This window comes from Lissotriton vulgaris, chromosome 8 (genome assembly GCF_964263255.1).
Source record: "Lissotriton vulgaris chromosome 8, aLisVul1.2, whole genome shotgun sequence".
Taxonomy (NCBI): domain Eukaryota; kingdom Metazoa; phylum Chordata; class Amphibia; order Caudata; family Salamandridae; genus Lissotriton; species Lissotriton vulgaris.
This window is the reverse complement of record NC_141696.1, coordinates 356,635,072-356,654,241: the sequence shown is the minus strand read 5'-3', so window position 1 is coordinate 356,654,241 and position 19,170 is coordinate 356,635,072. Positions and strand designations below refer to the sequence as shown.

The 19,170-nt window shown below is 50.0% G+C and overlaps 1 protein-coding gene across 10 annotated transcripts in view; it reads right to left on the bottom strand.

The window, feature by feature from the left end:
- The window catches only part of CASK (calcium/calmodulin dependent serine protein kinase), a 1,261,401-nt gene that overhangs the window by 248,434 nt on the left and 993,797 nt on the right, over positions 1 to 19,170 (bottom strand). The window lies entirely within an intron of this gene.

The following is a 19,170-nucleotide window of genomic DNA, read 5'->3' as shown; positions in this document are numbered from 1 at the left end:
TGCTTGTTTAGGTAATGCAAGATAGCCCCAGGGATTGAAACATCTGAGGGCAAGCTAGGGCAAGAGGATCGTCGAAAGGACGGTGCTTATATTAGCCAGTCGTCCAAGTAAGAGAACAGCTGTAGGCCCTGCAGCCTGAGATGAGCAGTGACTGGCACTAGACATTTCGTAAAAACTCTTGGAGCTGACCGCAGATGAAAAGGGATAACCTTGAATTGAAAATGCGCACTTGCCACAGTGAAATGGAGAAACTTTCGATGTTTGGGATGAATAGGGATGTAAAAGCATGCATCCTGCAGATCTAGAGTTGTCATGAAATCCACATCAACGAGGAGTTGCAGAATCTCCTGAAGAGGACTTTTTCAGCAGAATTTTGTTTAATCTCCTTAAATTCAGAATTGGCCTCCACTCTCCCAACATTTTCTTTACCAGAAAGAACCGGGTGTAAAAACCTCTTCCCACTTGGGAGTGGGGAACTCTCTCTATAGCTCCCTTCTGGAGCATAATTTTGGCTTCTTTCTTCAGGAGAGAAAGATGAGGTTGAGGTTTCTTTTGAGGTGAATGGGGCAGAGGGGTCTTTACAAATTCTAGGGTATGACCAAATTTGACTTAGTGGAGTACTCATTTGACGGACGTTCCTTTTTTCCATTGGTTGAAATTGCAGAGAAATCTTTGGAGTGGCGTTGAAGCGTGGCCAAATAGTTGCAGGCGGGGGAGGTGTCACTGCTTTCTAGCATTATCTCTGGCTTGCTGGGTCTGTTTTCTCCTGTTTTGCTGCCTGGAGTAAGCGGCGCAGCAGGGAGGGTTCTGTTAGATTGTTGTTGATAGCCATATTTATTCTGGTAATTCTGGGGTTGATCTCTTTCGTAGGTGCCACGAAAGGAGTAAGTTCCTCTGCCACAGGAGCCTCAAGAGGGTGTCTTTCTGTACTGAAGAGTACCCAGGGCTTTGGCTGTATCAGTGTCCTTTTTAAACTCCTGTAAGGCATCGTTGATGTGTTTGCCAAACAGCGCATCCCCATCAAATGGAATATCTAGTATCTTGCTCAGTACCTCCGGATGAAATGTGGTAGACTTGAGCCATCCCTGTTGATGGAGAACTACTGCCCCAGCCAGTTTACGAAAACCTAGGGAAGCCATATCTATAGAGATGTCTATTATCTTGGATGCTGCCCTCTCTCCTTCAAGGAGAATTTTTCTTGCCTCCTGTTTCTTATGATCCGGCAAAAATTTGAGGTACGGAGCCACATCAGACCACATTTGGCAGTCATACCTTCCAAAAATTGCCAAGGAGTTCGCAGCACGCACAGAAGCACCTGGCATGGTGGTGAATCTTTTCCCTAAATTATCTAGTCTCCTTCCATCCTTATCAGGTGGTGCAGTTATCGCCGCCAAAGGATTTCTAGATCTGCGCTGTACAGAGTGGGTAATCACGGAATCTGGCCTAGGATGTCCAGACAGGCATGCAAGGGCATCGTCTGGGACCCTATACTTCTTTGCAATTCAAGGAAGAATTGCAAGCACAGAGAAAGGATTTTTCATAATTTTAACACCCTCTTCCCAAATATGGTCAATGATGGGAATAGCACAGACCGATTTCCTGTTCTGGTCTTTAAAGTCATATCAAAAGCAATCGGACTGCTTAACAAACATAGGAGGGTGGAAAAGGTTTGACGCCCTTTCCATGATGACATTAACACCTCCAATGTCCTCTGGAGGAAAATCTGTTGCCCGAGGAGCCGGTGGGGACGGTGTTGTGATTTAGTAATTGTCCCACTCATAGTAGTAGGTGTCTTAGGGAGTTCACCTTCCTCAGCGATTGTAACGTCGTGATCATCTTGAGTTCTTGGATCTTGTGGCGCAGGCAAAATATCTTGAGCTTCAGTAATCGAGGGTCCTGCTGTATGGAGAGCAGATTGAGGAGAGGGTTGTCTGTGAACAGAACCTACTACAGTAGGAAAACTGTATGGTAGTCCTGCAACATAGCTGTTAAGTCCTGCACTAATGCCACAGACATTTGAACCATAAGTTTTTGTCGAGGTAACAAAACTTGAGGCTTTTGCATAGGTTGATAATGCTCATAATACTCCTCTTCGTCGTCATCTTCTTGGTACTTTACATGAAATTGAGAGGGGCTGCGAGCTGGACTGAAAAGCCCATCATCTTAAGATTCCTTCAAAAAAGAACTAGGAGGTAAAGGAGATACATATGAAGGGTTTTGGAAATAACCTCTCGTCGACGGGACCATGGAAGAGAACCTGGATGACAATACAGGTGTCAATTGCAAGGAAGCAAGTATTCCTTTTCCCTACAAGCATCAACAAGATGACATAGATATAGTTGAAGTAGACATGACCATCATCAATGTTGTTGTAGTCGTCGTCGAGGCCGTTGACGGAAGAACCATTGAAGCAATGGTCGTCTTTGACGGAGGAGGCGTTGACGATAGAGGAACCGTCGATGCCAATTATGTCATCGGCAAGAAAAACGGGGAAGAAACTGTTGTCAGCAGAGGTGCCGTCGCCAGTGCCGTCAGCGAAGAGATTTTAGTCGACACTGGTACAGGCTTCGTCGATGACTCCGTGAATGAAGAAAGAGTCAGCCAAGGAGGTGGTTTTATCGTCTACGATGTCTTTTTCGACGACGAGGCTGTTCTGACAAACTCGGACCGAATCTTCGGCCAGTTAAAGGCAGCTTTGAGTTGTTTTAGAGGTACTTTCTTCTCCAGATTTTTCCTTAGATGAGAATGTGAGCTTCCCTTTTTTAGAGGTAGAGTACATAGTCTCATGAAGGGACTTTTTAGATGACTTTCCAAGTCTCTCAGGAGATTCCTCAGATCTATCCCTCTTCTTAACCAGCCCGACTGATGCCTGAGAACTACCACTGCCTTCATCCTCCAACACAACAGAGGATTTCGATTTTAGCTTCTCCAGCCAAATAAGCAATCAGCCTTCTCTGTCCTCTAAGGTTTTAGATGAAAAGGTCCTGCAAATCCTACAGTCCTAAGTTGACTTTCTGAGCAGTGTAAAGACAATAAATACACTCCGTTTTGGGGATCTTCAAAATTAAGTCTCTTTTTCCCACAAGAGCCACAAGGTGAGACTAAACCTTTTTTAGAAGTATCAGACACATTGTACTCACAAAATCCAAGAAAAGAAGCAAAAACTGAGCAGAGATCAGGGAGACTCCCTGTCACATGACGTGCAGTAGAAAATCTGAGGGACTTGCCTCTCTGTGGAGTTTTCTAGAGGGTGCTAGAGTCTTATTGGCTGTGATTCAACTTTGGTTCTTTTTACAAAAGGACAAGCTACTACAGTGACTGTACAGTCCATTATAGCCTATTGTAATATGTTTTACTTCTGTTATATATATTTATTTCATTTTACTGTGAGACTCCCACCTAGATGGCGGGGATGATTAAAACATGTGAATCTATGAAAGATCCAATACTAGATAAGTATCATAACCACAGGTAACCTGGCATTCAGATAATGGCTCCTGTAAAACTGAACCCTTGCCAGAAAATGTGATTTTTATATATATATATATATATATATATATTTTTTTTTTTACGAAGCCCTGTGCGAAACGCGTCTGTCGAGGGTGCTGGGGGGTTTGGAAATAAAATGAACTAAGAACACTGACACTGGAGTGCTGGCCGTTTGTACCCTGGAGCCGATTTCTAGGAGTGTGTGAGAAATATATATATACATATATATATATATACATATATATATATATATATATATATATATATATACATATATATATATATACATATATATATATACATATATATATATACATATATATATATACATATATATATATATATACACACACACACTAGCAGCCCGTCCCGACCTTGTCCGGGAGCAATCAGGCTTAAGGGCCCCCGCCCGCCCCGACATTGTCCGTGGATCCCCCGGAGTAGCAGCCCGTCCCGACCTTGGCTTCATGGCCCCCGCCCGCCCCGACATTGTCCGTGGGTCCCCCGGAGCCTTACCTCATCCGCCGCACCTCCCCGCGCTCCTGAGTTCACCGGTCCGCCGCTCCTCACCGCTCCTCCCCGCCTGTCAGCCGCTCCTCCGCCCGCTCATGTCCGCCGCTCCTCCTGGCGCTCCTGGACGTCACTCCTTCCCGTGCTCCTGATGTCAGCACGCACGTCGCGGCCGGCGCTACTTCCATGGGACTACTTTTTTTTTTCTCGTTAATTTTTTAAATAACGTATATTTTTTAAATGTATATAGCCTATGTCCATCTGCACACCCTTACAATTTCAACGATGTATGGGGTGTGTGGATTGGTGCTGTGGTTCCCGAGTTTACCCGCCTCAAAGCTTCAAAGTTATTCCTTTATAATAGTAGTATATATATATATTATATATGATGTTAAGTACTAAAAAGAAAATTAGAAACATGCCTCAAAAAGACTTGTATTATCTAACCTTAAGGAGAAAAACATATGCAAGAACAGTGTAAGACAATAATGATAAGACCTTCTTATCCTAAAAAATCATCTACTATGTACTGCAGGACTGAAAACAGCCATAACCGTTTCAGACTGTGCCTTTCAGACAGTCTAAAGCATTGAGCTTACTCCGTCGTGTTCCAAGATTGAACAAGGGAATTACCTATGTCCTCCAAGAGAGGGGGGAGCCACGAATACATGTATTCCAAACAATACAATAATGGTGTTAAGAAATCGAAACACTCATAATACGTTTGCAGTCTACTCAAGAAAAGAACTGAAACAGCACTAAACACCCTGGTCAAGAAAAACCATACAAGAGTGAAAGGTAGCACCGAAGAAAAATAATGTCAATGAGTCCACCATAATGACCCCTAAAGGGCATATAATATAGTACAAGAAGGACCAATCTAATAGCAAACAAACAGACTACATAAGTAGTACACATACAAGCTATACATTAGTCCACAAATACTCCACATAGAGTAAGACATATACCATTAATGGTTTGAATTCTTAAGACTAAGCTCATCAGAGTAAAATAAAAGAACAAAACAGCTATGCAGTTGCAAGGACCAACCTGAGATAAAAAAAATAGTCAAATCAGGAGGAGAACACTCTCTCAGTAAGAAAGTAGTAGTGCTTAAAACGTCAACACCACAAGGCACCAAAACAGAGGAAGCAGTAAATAAACCTTTACCCAACTTAAAGATCCACGACCGTGGATGTATAAAAGGTAAGTAAAAGACCTGAAAAGGCCACACTGCAGGCGACCAGCAATGAGTCGTTGTAATGCTGAATCCACGCGGCTGCCAAACAAACACCATCAAAGGTCACACTGACCTGAACAGACCCAACGAACCTCGACTCCCACAACAAAGGGTGATTGCAAAGAGCAATATAATGAACCATGGCTCCACTAATAGAATCAGTGATGTAAAAATCAAGACTGTGTCAACTCAGGCAAAGAAGAGGGAAACACAAACAGGGTACAACCCCCCCAAGCCCTGCAATTTGAAAAGGGAAGGACTGGATCCACCCAGACTAGCCTCAAACTTGGATAGGGCTGCATCCCCTTAGGCTTTAAAATGATGAACCCCATCAAATGGCATGTTAATTAAGACAGACTGGATAGCTTCAGCAAACCCAGACGCACGAGCCATGCGTGTCGGCGCAATGCCACAGCAGCCACCACGACCCGCCCAATGGATTCAGTGGAATCCATTCCACACTTGAGCAGTCTGTCTGCCTGATCGCCATCTGAAATGAACTGATGCAACTCGCCCCAGTTAGCCTTAGGGAACAAGGTTAAAAGTTGGTCCAAAGTCTCACACAAGGTATGGAGAAAACGTCTGAGGACGCAGACAGTATTATTGGAGCATAAAGCTGCACTAGTTGAGGAAAAATTCCACTAGCACACCTGACTCAGGTTTTGCCCATGCCCCAATAAAATGTCATTAAGGGCCTCACAAAAAGTGAGCACCGGCTCAATCCCCGACTGGCCGGGATAAAGGACCTCAATAAGAGGGTTGTATCCTTTTTCACAGTAGGCAGAGTGAGAAGCAAGACATCAACCACTCCCCTCAAAACCTCTGCCAAAGATGAGCTGGCTTTCGAGGTAAGGACAGGAGGTGACAAAAGATAGGAAGCAGTGGACAAATCTAGCCTGATCGCTTCATTCTAGCTTCGCAATCCAGATATCCAACCTAGAACGGGCCACTGGCTGCTCCAAGGGAGTCATTTCCTCCCAACCTTCCCCTAACATGTCTTGTGGATCTTCCACAGAAATGACCGAAGACACAACAGGCTCCATAAACAATGTCCACCTGGGAAGGAGGAGAGACGTCAGCTGGTATCTGTGTAGATATCGGGAGTCGCAAGAAGCAGACTCTACAGTGCACACAGATTCCAGCTCGGAGTCTACCGACACCATAACTGCCAGAGTCGACCAAAGCCATCGATGGCCCTTAAGGACTGGTCATCCGTGCCTCAAAGTCTGCAACTGTCCCAAAGGTGAACCCGCTGGCCATGACGCAGTTATGGCACCTATGACCTCCTTGGGGCCCGCAGGCGCTCCAGAGGGAGACGAGGGCCAAAAGACCAGATGGAGAGCTTCATAGTATTTCTGCATCCGCTTCTAGGTCGCCTCGGCTCCAGGGAAAAACAGGAGGCTCGGGTGTGAAGCCAGAGCAGATGTCTCAGCACTAGGGTGAGAGACACCTTCATGATCCGCATCGCGAGTCGAAGATGCCATAGAGGGCCGAGCCTTCGACCTCTTGTAACGCCGCTTACTGTGTGATGTTGACGGAGACTGGGAACATTGCAGTTGACCACAGAGAGAAGAGCGATGCTTCCGGGAATGACCTCTGGCCCAGGAGGAAGACCGGTGACATGAGGAGGAAGACCGGTGACATGAACTGGAAGTCTGCGACAACTGCACCGCCAGAAGCTTCATGTGCCGCTGCCGCAGAACCTTCGGCTTAAACCGCTGACAGGTGTCACACTCGTCGTCGTTGTGGTGCTTGCCCAGGCACCACATACAGATAGTGTGGGTCAGTACCTGACATTTTGCAAGCACAGGACCCAAAAGACTTAAACCAAGATGGCATAGAGCACACTATTTCAGAGGAAAACAAACTGTTACAGCAGGCAGAAAACAGCCAGGGATACGCTTCTCTGGATCCGCGTTGCAGCGCAGAAAAGAAGAAACTGTTTCCCGCGCACCGGAGAGACTTGTATAGCTCTACTGATGTCATGACCGGAGTCAACGTCGTCACAAAGCCATGCGACACCATCCGCTGGTGCGCACGTATACTGCTGAAGAATTTCCGGATACAGACTGGCGCCTGGGGAAAATTCAAAAGTTAAGGAATTTGCGGCTAGAGGTCTCCATCAGATGCTCCTATATGAAAACTTTAAAAGCCAGGTGTCATGCAAGCCACTTTAAAAAATCAGAAATGGTTGGCAGGCAGTCTTTCCATTCAACGTGCAAAATTCTGTTACCAAAAATTACTTGCTAGAATGAATAGAAATGCATCTTCTATACTGAAAATAGAGGATTCCCTCCACCAAAGCAAGGACACAATAAGAGAAAGAACATTTGGAGTGATTGCAAGTGTCTTGCAGTTAGAGAACACTCATTCAATGATGCACGCAGTAAGGTTCTAACTCTTGGCCTGACGCACAAGTTACTACTTGTGTAACGATATATCTGTAAGAGACATTAGTTAGTGATAGATTCCTTACCTTAGAATATCCCCAGGCGCCAGACTGGATCCCGAAACTTTTGCGTAGCAGTACCCTTGCGCGTCGGTAGGCGTCGTCTGCGGCTCCGCGTCCGTCGTCGTGATGACGTCGTCGGAGTACTTAGACGCCGCCTCCGCGTGCTGACGTCAGTTCTTAGACACAGCTTTTCCGCGCCAGAAGCGCAGAGCCATGCTAAAAACCAACACTGGTGCCATGAAACTAGGGCCCTGAAAGGGGATGACCTTAACCCTAGATATCGGTTCGCAGAACGGGGAGGATGGGTGGGTCGGTAAGAAATCTATCACTAACTAATGTCTCTTACAGATATATCGTTACACAAGTAGTAACTTGTGCATCTGAAAGAGACACGTTAGTGATAGATTCCTTACCTTAGAATAGATACCCCAGCAATACCAACCCCGTGGTGGTGGGTCTGTGAACCAATAATCACACCAGAAAGTCTTGGAGGACGGAACGGCCAAAGTAGCCATCCCTCCGGACTTGACTGTCCAGGCAATAATGTCGCGCAAACGTGTGCAGCGCGGCCCACGTAGCCGCCTGGCAAATGTCCTGCAAGGGCACACCTCGGCCCAAGGCAGTTGTAGTGGCTGTGGCTCGAGTGGAATGAGCCCTCAGCCCAACAGAGGCTTCCTTCTTAGCCAAGAAGTAACACGCCTGGATGCACACGATAATCCACCGGGAGATGGTCCGCTTGTGCACCACTTTCCCTTTCTTAGCGCCCGCGTATCCAACAAAGAGTTGATCATCCACCCGGAACTGTTTTGTGCGATTCAAATAAAATGCTGGGTAGGAGTATTCTGCTTAATTCGGATGCTCTGTCCATCACCACCCCCTTTTCTGAATCGTTTTGTCCACCACAAGCTTGGAAGGGTATGCTCAGATGTGAGTCACTTGCTCACTGCACCATCAGGATTCAAGCAAGCCGGGCCGAAGACGGCTGTAATGCCAGAAACCGGTCCCCGGAAGCTTGTTTCCCTTCCAGTAAAAGAATTGGCTTGGTAGTTTGGTCTGCCCTGTTCCCATGATGCACTGGGCCAGGGACAGACTAATTTGCATGTAGCCAGGTTCTGAGCTGGGATGGTGCATTGAGCTAAAAAACGGTGATGGATCAAGCCCTGATCTGTTGACTGGGTAGGAGTATTCTGCTTAATTCGGATGCTCTGTCCATCACCACCCCCTTTTCTGAATCGTTTTGTCCACCACAAGCGTGGAAGGGTATGCTCAGATGTGAGTCCCTTGCTCACTGCACCATCAGGATTCAAGCAAGCCGGGCCGAAGACGGCTGTAATGCCAGAAACCGGTCCCCGGAAGCTTGTTTCCTTTCCAGTAAAAGAATTGGCTTGGTAGTTTGATCTGCCCTGTTCCCCTGATGCACTGGGCCAGGGACAGACTAATTTGCATGTAGCCAGGTTCTGAGCTGGGATGGTGCAGTGAGCTAAAAAACGGTGATGGATCAAGCCCTGATCTGTTGACTGGGTAGGAGTAGTCTGCTTAATTCGGATGCTCTGTCCATCACCACCCCCTTTTCTGAATAAAATAAAATGAGAGTGCACGTTTTGGGTCCAGACGGTGGAGCCTCTCCTCCTCTCTCGAGGGGTGCAGAGGCGGAAAGAAGGTGGGCAAGGTGATGGATTGCCAAATGTGGAAGGCCGTGACTACCTTGGGTAGGAAGGAGGGCCTCGTTCGTAACACAACCTTGTTCGGATGGACTGAAAGGAAAGGAGGCTTACAAGATAGAGCCTGGAGCTCACTCACTCTCCTGGCAGAGGTGATGGCTACCAGGAAGGCAGTCTTCAAAGAGAGAAGGCGAAGAGGGCAGTTGTGAAGTGGCTCAAAGGGAGCGCACATCAGAAACGTAAGAACCAGGTTCAAGTCCCACTGAGGCATCACAAAGGGAACAAGAGGTAACGTATGAGTGATGCCCTTCAGGAATCGATTAACGATAGGGGACTTGAACAAAGAAGGTTGGTCAGGCAGCCTCAGAAAGGCTGAAAGATAGCCCTTGACAGTGCCCAGAGCAGAGCCCTGCTGGGCAAGAGAGAGAAGAAAGAGGAGAACCTCAGATAAAGGGGCATTAAGGGGATCCACAGCCTTTGCTGTGCACCATGCCACAAATCTATTCCACCTGCAGGCGTATACCGACTTTGTGGAGGGACGCCTGGCTGCCAGAATGATGTTACAGACTTCAGGAGGCAAGTCAAATGGCCTCAACTGTCGCCGCTCAATCTCCAAGCATGGAGGTGGAGACTGGACAGGTTCGGGTGGAGGACCGTCCCCTGCTGCTGCAACAGTAGGTCCTCCTGAAGAGGCAGACAAACCGAGGAATCGACTGACATACTGAGTAGCTCGGGATACCAGTACCTTCGTGCCCAGTCCGGAGCCACAAGGATGACTTGTGCCCGGTCGCGCTTGATCTTCTTCAGCACTCTGGGCAGAAGTGGTATAGGTGGAAAGGCGTACAACAGACCGCAGCTCCACTTGCGACGAAAAGCGTCTCTGAGCGAGTGCCGCCTTGGAAATTCCAAAGCGCAGAACTGATGACATTGCGCGTTCTCTTCGTGGCTAATAGATCTAACCAAGGCTCTCCCCACTGCTGAAAGAGACCTTGCGCCATGTCCGAGTTCAGACGCCATTCGTGATCCATCATGCACGGGCGGCTGAGTTCGTCCGCCCTGGCGTTCAGAGAACCTGCCAGGTGTTGAACCATCAGAGTCACGCCCTGATGTTCCAGCCATTGCAAGAGGCGCAGAGCCTCCTGGCAGAGGGTCCACGACCCCACCCCGCCTTGTTTGTTGCAGTACCACATGGCGGTGGTGTTGTCCGTAAACACCTGCACTACACTCCCTCGGACAGACGGGAGGAATGCCTTCAGTGCTAGACGAATCGCCCGCAGCTCCAAAAGGTTGATATGGAGCCGGGACTCCGCCAGAGACCAGAGGCCTCTGATCTCCGCCTCTCCCATGTGGCATCCCCAGCCCTGGAGGGACGCGTCCGTCACAACTACGTGCTCCGGTTGGGGAAGGGAGAGGGATCTGCCGTTGACCCAATCCTGGTCCGTGAGCCACCACTGCAGCGGTCTCGCAGTGCCCTCCGAGATCAGGACATGGTCGGACAGGTTGCCCTGATGCTGGGCCCACTGAAACTTCAGGTCCCACTGCAGAGCCCGCATCCGCCACCGTGCGTGATGCACCAGAAGGATGCAGGAGGCCATCAGCCCCAGAAGCCGCAGCGTCAACCTGACCGAAACCCGGGATAAAGGCTGGAAGATTGGAATCAGAGCCTGTATATCCCGAACCTGCTGTTCGGGCGGGTAAACCCGAAACGACGCCGAGTCGAGAACCGCTCCGATGAAAAGAAGCTTCTGAGAGGGGCACAGGTGCGACTTCGGCACATTGATGGAAAATCCCAGCTGGTGCAGGAGATCCGCCGTAGTCTGGAGGTGGATGACGACTGTCTGGGGCGAGCCCGCCTTCAACAACCAGTCGTCGAGGTAGGGGAAGACTGAGACCCCCAACCTGCGCAGATGAGCTGCGACCACCGCCATCACCTTCGTGAACACCCGTGGGGCGCTGGTAAGGCCGAAGGGGAGCACGGTAAACTGAAAGTGCTCGTGGCCTACCGTGAACCGCAGGTAACGCCGGTGGGCCGGCAGGACGGGGATGTGGAAATACGCGTCTTGCAAGTCCAACGCTACCATCCAGTCTCCTGGGTCTAGGGCAGCTAAGACCTGAGCCAGAGTCAGCATTTTGAACTTCTCCTTCCGGAGGAAGCCGTTGACGTTCCTCAGATCCAAGATAGGGCGTAGGCCCCCTTTGCCCTTCTTGGGTACCAGAAAGTAGTGGGAGTAGCAACCACGTCCTACTTCTGGCCCAGGAACGCGCTCGATGGCCCCCTTGGCCAAGAGGGCCGAAACTTCCTCCTGCAGGAGCCGCAAGTGATCCCCCGATACGCGGTGGTGTTGCGGTGGCATGGCTTGAGGGGTCATCTGTAAGGGGAGGGAGTAGCCCCTCCGGACGATCTGCAGCACCCACCTGTTCGAAGTGACAGTGCGCCAGTGAGAGTGGTGATGGCGAACCCTGCCTCCCACTGGCGTCACATGGGCCGAAAAGCACTGACTAGGAGGGTTTAGAGGCGGATGCTGCGGGGGAAGGTGTGGACTGACCTCGCCTTTGTCCCCGACCGCCTCCGCGGCGGTTTCCACAGCCGCCGCGCTGGACGACAGTCTGCGGCGAGTGGCTGTGGCGGGCGGCACATGTGGGGGCGCCCCTTCCTTGGCCACGAAAGGAGCGAAAGGCACCCGTTTGCTGGCGCGGGCGGAGAGGCCCAAGGACTTGGCCGTAGCCCTGGAGTCCTTAAAGCGCTCAAGCGCGTGGTCTGCCTTGTCGCCAAAGAGGCGACGGCCATCGAACGGCATGTCCATCAGAGTGTTCTGGACATCTGCCGAAAAATTGGCGGACCTCAGCCAGGCGTGGCGTCTCACCGCCACTGTTGTAGCCATCGCTCTGCCTAGCGAGTCAGTGGTATCCAGTCCACACCTGATAGAATACTTGGCTGCATCTCGGCCCTCCACAAGGGCTTGGCCGAGTTTGGCCCGTACCTCCAACGGGCACTCTGGCAGCACCTCCGCCACCGTCTCCCACAGAGAGTGGGTGTAGCGGCCCAAGAGGCATGCGGTGTTGGAAGACCGCAGTCCCAAACTAAGGGAGGTGAATATCTTTTTACCATAATTTTTATACCTCTTGGATTCCCTGTCTGGCGGAGCCGACGGGAATGCGGTCTGGGAATTGGAGGCCTGGATGACCAGACTCTCGGGGTGGGAGGACAGGAAACATGGGTCGCCCGGAGCCGGGCGGTGGCGTCTGGCCACGTTCCTATCTACGGGCGAACCCGTAGCGGGCCTGGACCAAGTGCCCAAAAGAACGTCTGTCAAGGCCTCATTAAAGGGCAGCAGAGGCTCAGCCGAGCATGACTGTGGTTTAAGGACTTCTGTGAGGAGGTTAGTCCTCACGGCCGCGATGGGGAGCTCAAGGCCCAATGCTTTGGCAGCCCTTGTCAACACCACACTGTAGGTAGCCCCCTCCTCCGAAGCCACGGTAGGAGGAGAGACAAAACCAGTGTCTGGAGAGGTGTCCAGGCCACTGGCCTCCCCAAGGTCTCCTGCCCAGTCCTCATGAGACTGACACTCCTTGGTCAGAGGGTCCTCAGACCCCTCCCAGTCCTCCTCTTCACCCATCTCCTGAGATTCAGGGTTATAATTGAATGAGGTCGGTTCATAGAAGTAAAAATCTCCAAACGGCGTTGGGTGCGGCGCCGGACGACGCTCCGACGTCGGAACCGAAGCAAAGGAGGTATCGGGGCAGCGCCGCCCGAGGACGGCGCCGGAGGTGACACCGGACGGACCGATGCCGGGGGGTCGTAAGGTCCACCGGTGACGATCCAGAGTCCGAGGAAGGCCCTGCGGCGTCCCGCGGCGCCGGGTCCGAAGGCGCCGGTGCCGCTGTTCCCTGCGGCGCCGGGCCCGAGGGCACCGGCGGTGTCGGGATCGTGGGGCCCTGCGGCGCCGGGCCCTGCGGCGCCGGCGGCGTCTGGGCCGAAGCACCTGACGGCGTCGGGGTCTTAGCCCCCGACCCGCTAGGGCCCCCAGACGGGTCCGCTGGGCCCGAAGGCGCAGCGGAGCCCGTCGGAGGAGAAAGGGACCTCATTGCCATGAGGAAGCACTCAATCTCCTCCGGCGTCGCGTTCAGCCCAGGGACCGCAGGGTATGGGGCGGGACGCGACGCCCGCGACTCCTGAGGAGCCGCGTGGGCGGTGTCACCCGAACCCCGGCCGCATCGCGCGAGCGTCGGGGGGAGTCAGAAGAGCGAAGATGCCTCTTCGACTTCTTGTGTTTCTTACCTGACGACTTGGACCCGCAGGAGTGGTGCCGACTCCCGGAGCAGTGACGGCTCCGTCCCCGCGACCTGTCCCTCGACCTCAACCCCCGACCTCCCGTGGAACCGGGACCGGGATCTCACTCGGTGCGGGACCGGGATCTCACTCGGTGCGGGGCCGACTGCCGGAGTTCGAGCCGCCTGCGGGACCGCTCCCGCCTGGCTTTCCTCGAAAGGGCCCGACAGTCGGGACAGGCCTCGTCGTCGTGGTCGACGCCTAGACACGTCAGGCACAGGCGGTGAGGATCCGTGACCGACATGGTGCGGTCGCAATCGTCACAATGCTTGAAACCAGGCATCCCTACGGCACCGATCGGAGTCGCAAGACTACTTTTTCAAGATCTGCGCTGGCTGGCGCGGAAAAAAGAAGAACTGACATCAGCACGGGGAGGCGGCGTCTAAGTACTCGGATGACGTCATCACGGTGCCCACGACGCCGACGACGGATGCGGAGTCGCAGACGACGCCTACCGATGCACAAGGGTACTGCTACGCAAAAGTTTCCGGATCCAGTCTAACGCCTGGGGATATTCTAAGGTAAGGAATCTATCACTAACTTGTCTCTTTCAGATATAGTGCACTGCAAACTCGCCATCAGAGGCGTTTCCATTTGGGCGATTTGGAGGCTACAACTGATCACTTTCTGATTTTCCAATTGATATATAGGATTCAATAACTAGGCCATTAGTCTTAAAGTAGTTACAGGTACTGGGCTATTATATCATTAACTGAAACAAATTTCAAAACACTGAAACCTATTAGTATGAGCAGTGCATGTATTCAACTGTACAGCAGGACAGCAGTCTTTAGTAAATAAAATAGGATTATTGTAAATAACGAAAGATAGAACTCTAAGAACTCTAACATGCAACTCCATACACCAAGGAGAAAAATTATAAAATTATGTCATTCTGTAAAATCAGCTACGAAGTGTGACAGAAGCAGCAAACTTGGAGAAAATTAAAACAAGGAATATTTGCCCAAACAGATTTAAGTTTTCTTCTTAAGTAACATTATTTCTCTCCGCTCCTTATCAGCAGGATTACTAGCAAGGCCCAAGCTACTTATCAGATTAGCCCAATCACTGTCAATAAAGACCAATGATCTGTGTACACTGGAAAGCTAAATACGAGTGAGCTATATATGAGATTTAAGAAGCTCAAAACCTTTTAAACTGCCCCTTTATTGCTTCTTGCAAAGGTTTAAAAAATATCTTGAGCTGGAGTCCTTGATACTTATGTAGTGGAAACACTTTGAACAAAGAGATAAAGATCTCCGGATACCAAAAACGAGGACTTAATCTTCATGTGTATCTACTTAGAAAACTTTAGGGACGGTGTGGAAATAGACACAAGGAAATCAGCCAAAACAATGAACTGGAGAGGACACAATTGTATGTGGATTCGAACATATCCCTTTTGACCGACTTGCAAATCTACAGCAGAAAGCCGCACAACATGTAGATTGTTTAACATTGGCCAATTGCTAAACAAGATACACAGCATGGTTAGAAGTGGGATTCTGACCATCAATAAAGCAGTATTCAGACTTTTTAGAATGCTGGGGTTGAGTTGTAACTCTTATTACCTAGGAAGTATGTTTCTTAGATCTGAGAGTACAATTTTTTGGTCAATTAAGTCACCATACTTAACACCAGGTACCTAATTTTATTTTGATGGAAATATTCATTGAGTGATGCATTGTTTTAATAATGTGAACCTAGCACACCCTCTACTTGTGCATCTTGGCCTTTCCTATTTTTTTTCACTTTGTCTTCTCTAATGGGAATTCTATATTGCTTTATTATATTCTGAAGATAATGTCTACCATTGTCCTTTACCAAACCTCCCTCTCAGGACGCTCTCTTACTCCTACTTACCACTGTCAACACCTATCACTCAAGTCGTCTTTCTAAAGCTCTCAGGACCAGCCAGATCATCCCACTCCCAAATAAGCCTGCACTAGACCCTGATTGATGATCTTATCAGCTATCAGCCCATCACTCACCTACCATTCAGGGCCAAGATCACTGAAAAAGCAGTCTATGTCAAACCCCAAGATCACATCAATGTTAACCATCTCCTGCACGACTACCTGTCTAACTTCAGATCACACTGCAGCATGAAGACAGCTATTTTACACATCAAAAGCAATGACCACATCTGTCATCATGTGTTGACCACAGATGATGATGACTGTGAGAAGGTGGCCTGATATGCAGTGCTCACTATTCTAGTGAACACTATGTATCAGTCCAGCAACCCTTATTGATGATTGGTTGTAAGTCAACCTTATAGACCAGCTATCCTAGTAGCGTGGATACGAGCAGTCTAAGGCTAAAGACTCGAGAGGGCGTGTTAAGCCAGCTGTTATACCACACATATACCCCTTGAACACCAAGTGAAAGGACACCACACAAGTGTTATGAAAATAAACAGTGTATTTATTAAAAGCACAACAGCCCTGTACTCTTTATGAGGACAGGGTACTAAGCACAAAACAAAACTCTTACGAAAATACTTAAGTTAGCACAGTATATACAAATGCCCGAGGGGCACGGAAAACCATATACTCTGAAAGTGGAATGCGAAATTACTAGCAGGTAAGTACAGTACTAATAGGCTTTGGAATCGCTAGGTCTTGACTATAGAACCTTCAGATTACTTCTAGGAGACCCAGGGGACTCGGGTGCAGAGTGTGCACTCTCACGCGTGATGCGGGACAAAGTCTATGGTAGCTAGATTTCACAGAGTTAGTGTTCTCGGGCGAACCCGACCTGGTAGGAGGAAAACGAAAGTGGATTCTGACCCTTGAATAGTGAGGCTATGCTGGGGCACCGAAATGCCGAAGTTACCTAGCCCAGGGGCTGCAGCTGCATAGGTCTCAAAAGACGTCGGGAATCCTCGTAGACGGACCAGGAGCCTGGAAGAAAGATGCTGGCAGGCGACCAGTGAAGAGAGTTCGAAGTGATCCAAGCCTGGATCTTGAAGAGAGATGACACCTGAAAGCAGAGGGGACCAAGTTCGAGACTACTAGCCAGTAGTCAGGTGGCACCAGGAGGGCACCGGATGGTAGTCACCTCGACTAGGTGAGTGGGTGACGCTGTGTTCTGCAGATCTCACGGACCAGGCGGCGTTGTCGGCGACCAGGATGGAGGAGCGAGCTGTCCCACGATGGATGAAGCTGTCGGCGTCGCTGGACCCAGGATTGGGCAACAAAGCCTTGGCAAATTCAAGCCCACGCGGTGGACTCAAAATGGCGTCTGGAGTGGACCAGGAGGGTCCGGGGTGCCTCTCTTGAAGAAGGAAGCAAGGGCCAGTCTGGAGCAACCAGACCAGCAGCAGTGATGTCGTCGGGCGTCGTGAAGAAGGCCACAAGCCAGCCGGCTAGTAGCCACACAGCGCGGTGAGCAGGCAAAAGCAGAAGGGCCCCACGCAGATCGTGGAGATGCTGGAGGGCTGATCTTCGGTGCTGGAGCTGCTCAGGGTTGGGGCTTCTCGGACCCCAAAGCACTCACCAGTGGAGCACACGGTGGGCTTGTTGCAAAGAAGTCGTGCAGTCTTGGCGATCGTCGGTCCCTCGAGGTCTCGTCGCACTCACGGTTCTCAGCTTGGCTGTAGAGGTGAGTAGAGGTCAGAGGTGCCAGGGAAGCCGGGTCTCGTCGAGCTGGGCAGTCGGATTCCGGAGGAAGGTCTTGCAGCATACCGCAGTGTTCTTAGGATGGTGCCTGCGGATGCAGGGTGACTACTCCTTAGCCACAAGGGAGAATCTTGAAGAAGAAATCTTGATGTCCTTTCGCAGAAAGTCGTGTCTTGATTCCAAAGATGATCTAATTTGAACAGGGGGCCCGCTCCCATCTTTATACTAAAAAAGGGGGCTGACCCGGTGACTAGGTCCTGCCTATGGGTGGGACTAGGAGGGGGGTGGTTACACCCCTCTCCCATGCCGGACTTCCCCCAGGCCAGGGGCTGGTGTGCCCCTGGAACTGGTTCTGACCGGCCTATGCGTAGTGAGCACCGGGGTGCCACTCAGCAGTCACCTTCCTGTAAAGCCCTGCCTACCCAGGATACACAAAACCCTGTCTGGGACGGTGCTAGCACCGCCCTCGACAGGAAACCCTTTGTCCAGGCTCCCCTCGCTGGAAGGACTCCCAGCTGCAGGGGGTCAGACTCGTGTCTGTGGTGGCAGCATCCATTTTGTGGAGCTGAGGCTTCGTTTAACTTTAACCGGGGTTCACAGTTACATACATGTCGTGTCCCTCTAGAAGGGTGGAATGCTAACCCCGTCGCCAGAATTGGCGAGGGGTTAGTATTCCAATTCGTATGACACCTTACTCGACATGTTTTGATAAAGCAATACCAAAGATAGCATTTAACCGCGAGGATTATAATGCACTTAAGAGTATATGGTATGCGTTATCATGGAACAGCTATTAGGACTTGGTTCCGCAAGCTGCAGACAGGCTCAGCTCATGCCAGAGCACCATCTCACACGATTCCAAGCACTCTGCCTTCAGGATTGTCAAGGCCTGCCATAGGAGTGACTGATAGGAATCGGTGTGTCCATTTTTAGGGTTAGATATAGGTATACTATATCTACAGCAAAGGGTGATTACACGACTTTGCCCCAGCTGTCATGCAGCCAGTTGTGTCAAATTTAGGAGGCCAGCCAGGGGTGGCATAATACATGCTTCAGCCCCTGGTAGGCCCTGGGTACACCTATGCCCTGAGTTACAGGGTCTGACAAGGTGGCCCAGTACCAATTGGTAATGCACCTAGGGTACATGTTGTAATTTAGAGAGAGAACAGCCAGAGAAAGTCGTAAACCAGTGAAACAAAAGCAAAACATCTGGGTGATCATAGGATTGCAGACCCTACTCTCCTACAATGACCCCCTCCCTCCTGATATTACTGGTCCTCTCAGATGTCTGTGACATAGTCAACCATCCTACCCTCATATGCACCTAGGAGTCTCAAATGGGATTCACTGGGAATGTCGTTCATTGGTTCTCTCTCCTCTTACCTTTCCAACCACCACCAGTTTGTTTACATGGGCATGTCCGGGTAACAAAAGATCCCTATCACCTGTGAATTCCCCTACGGTTCCATGTCTCCTGTAATCATCAACATTTAAATGGAGCTGCCTTGTGCTCCACTCACAGGAAACAGCAGTCAAAATTAAAAAATGTGCTAATGATACACAACACTACTTGCAAATCTAGCGCTTTGAAAGATCCATAGCCTCAAAGACTGCTTACACATTTCTTGGAGTTCCACCCCCTTACCATAAGCTCAAATCAACCAAGACAGAATTCCTGTTATTTTTCAGGAACAAAAAAAAAAGATACAATACAAACCAGGCTCTATGACATGGACCCTGACGCCTTCAAACCCCAACTTTCACTGAATGCTAGGTCACTTGGATTCACATTGGACACCAACCTTACCCTTAAGAAACACATTGGCAAAAGAAAATACAGATAACCTGGTATAAGCTCTCGCTTC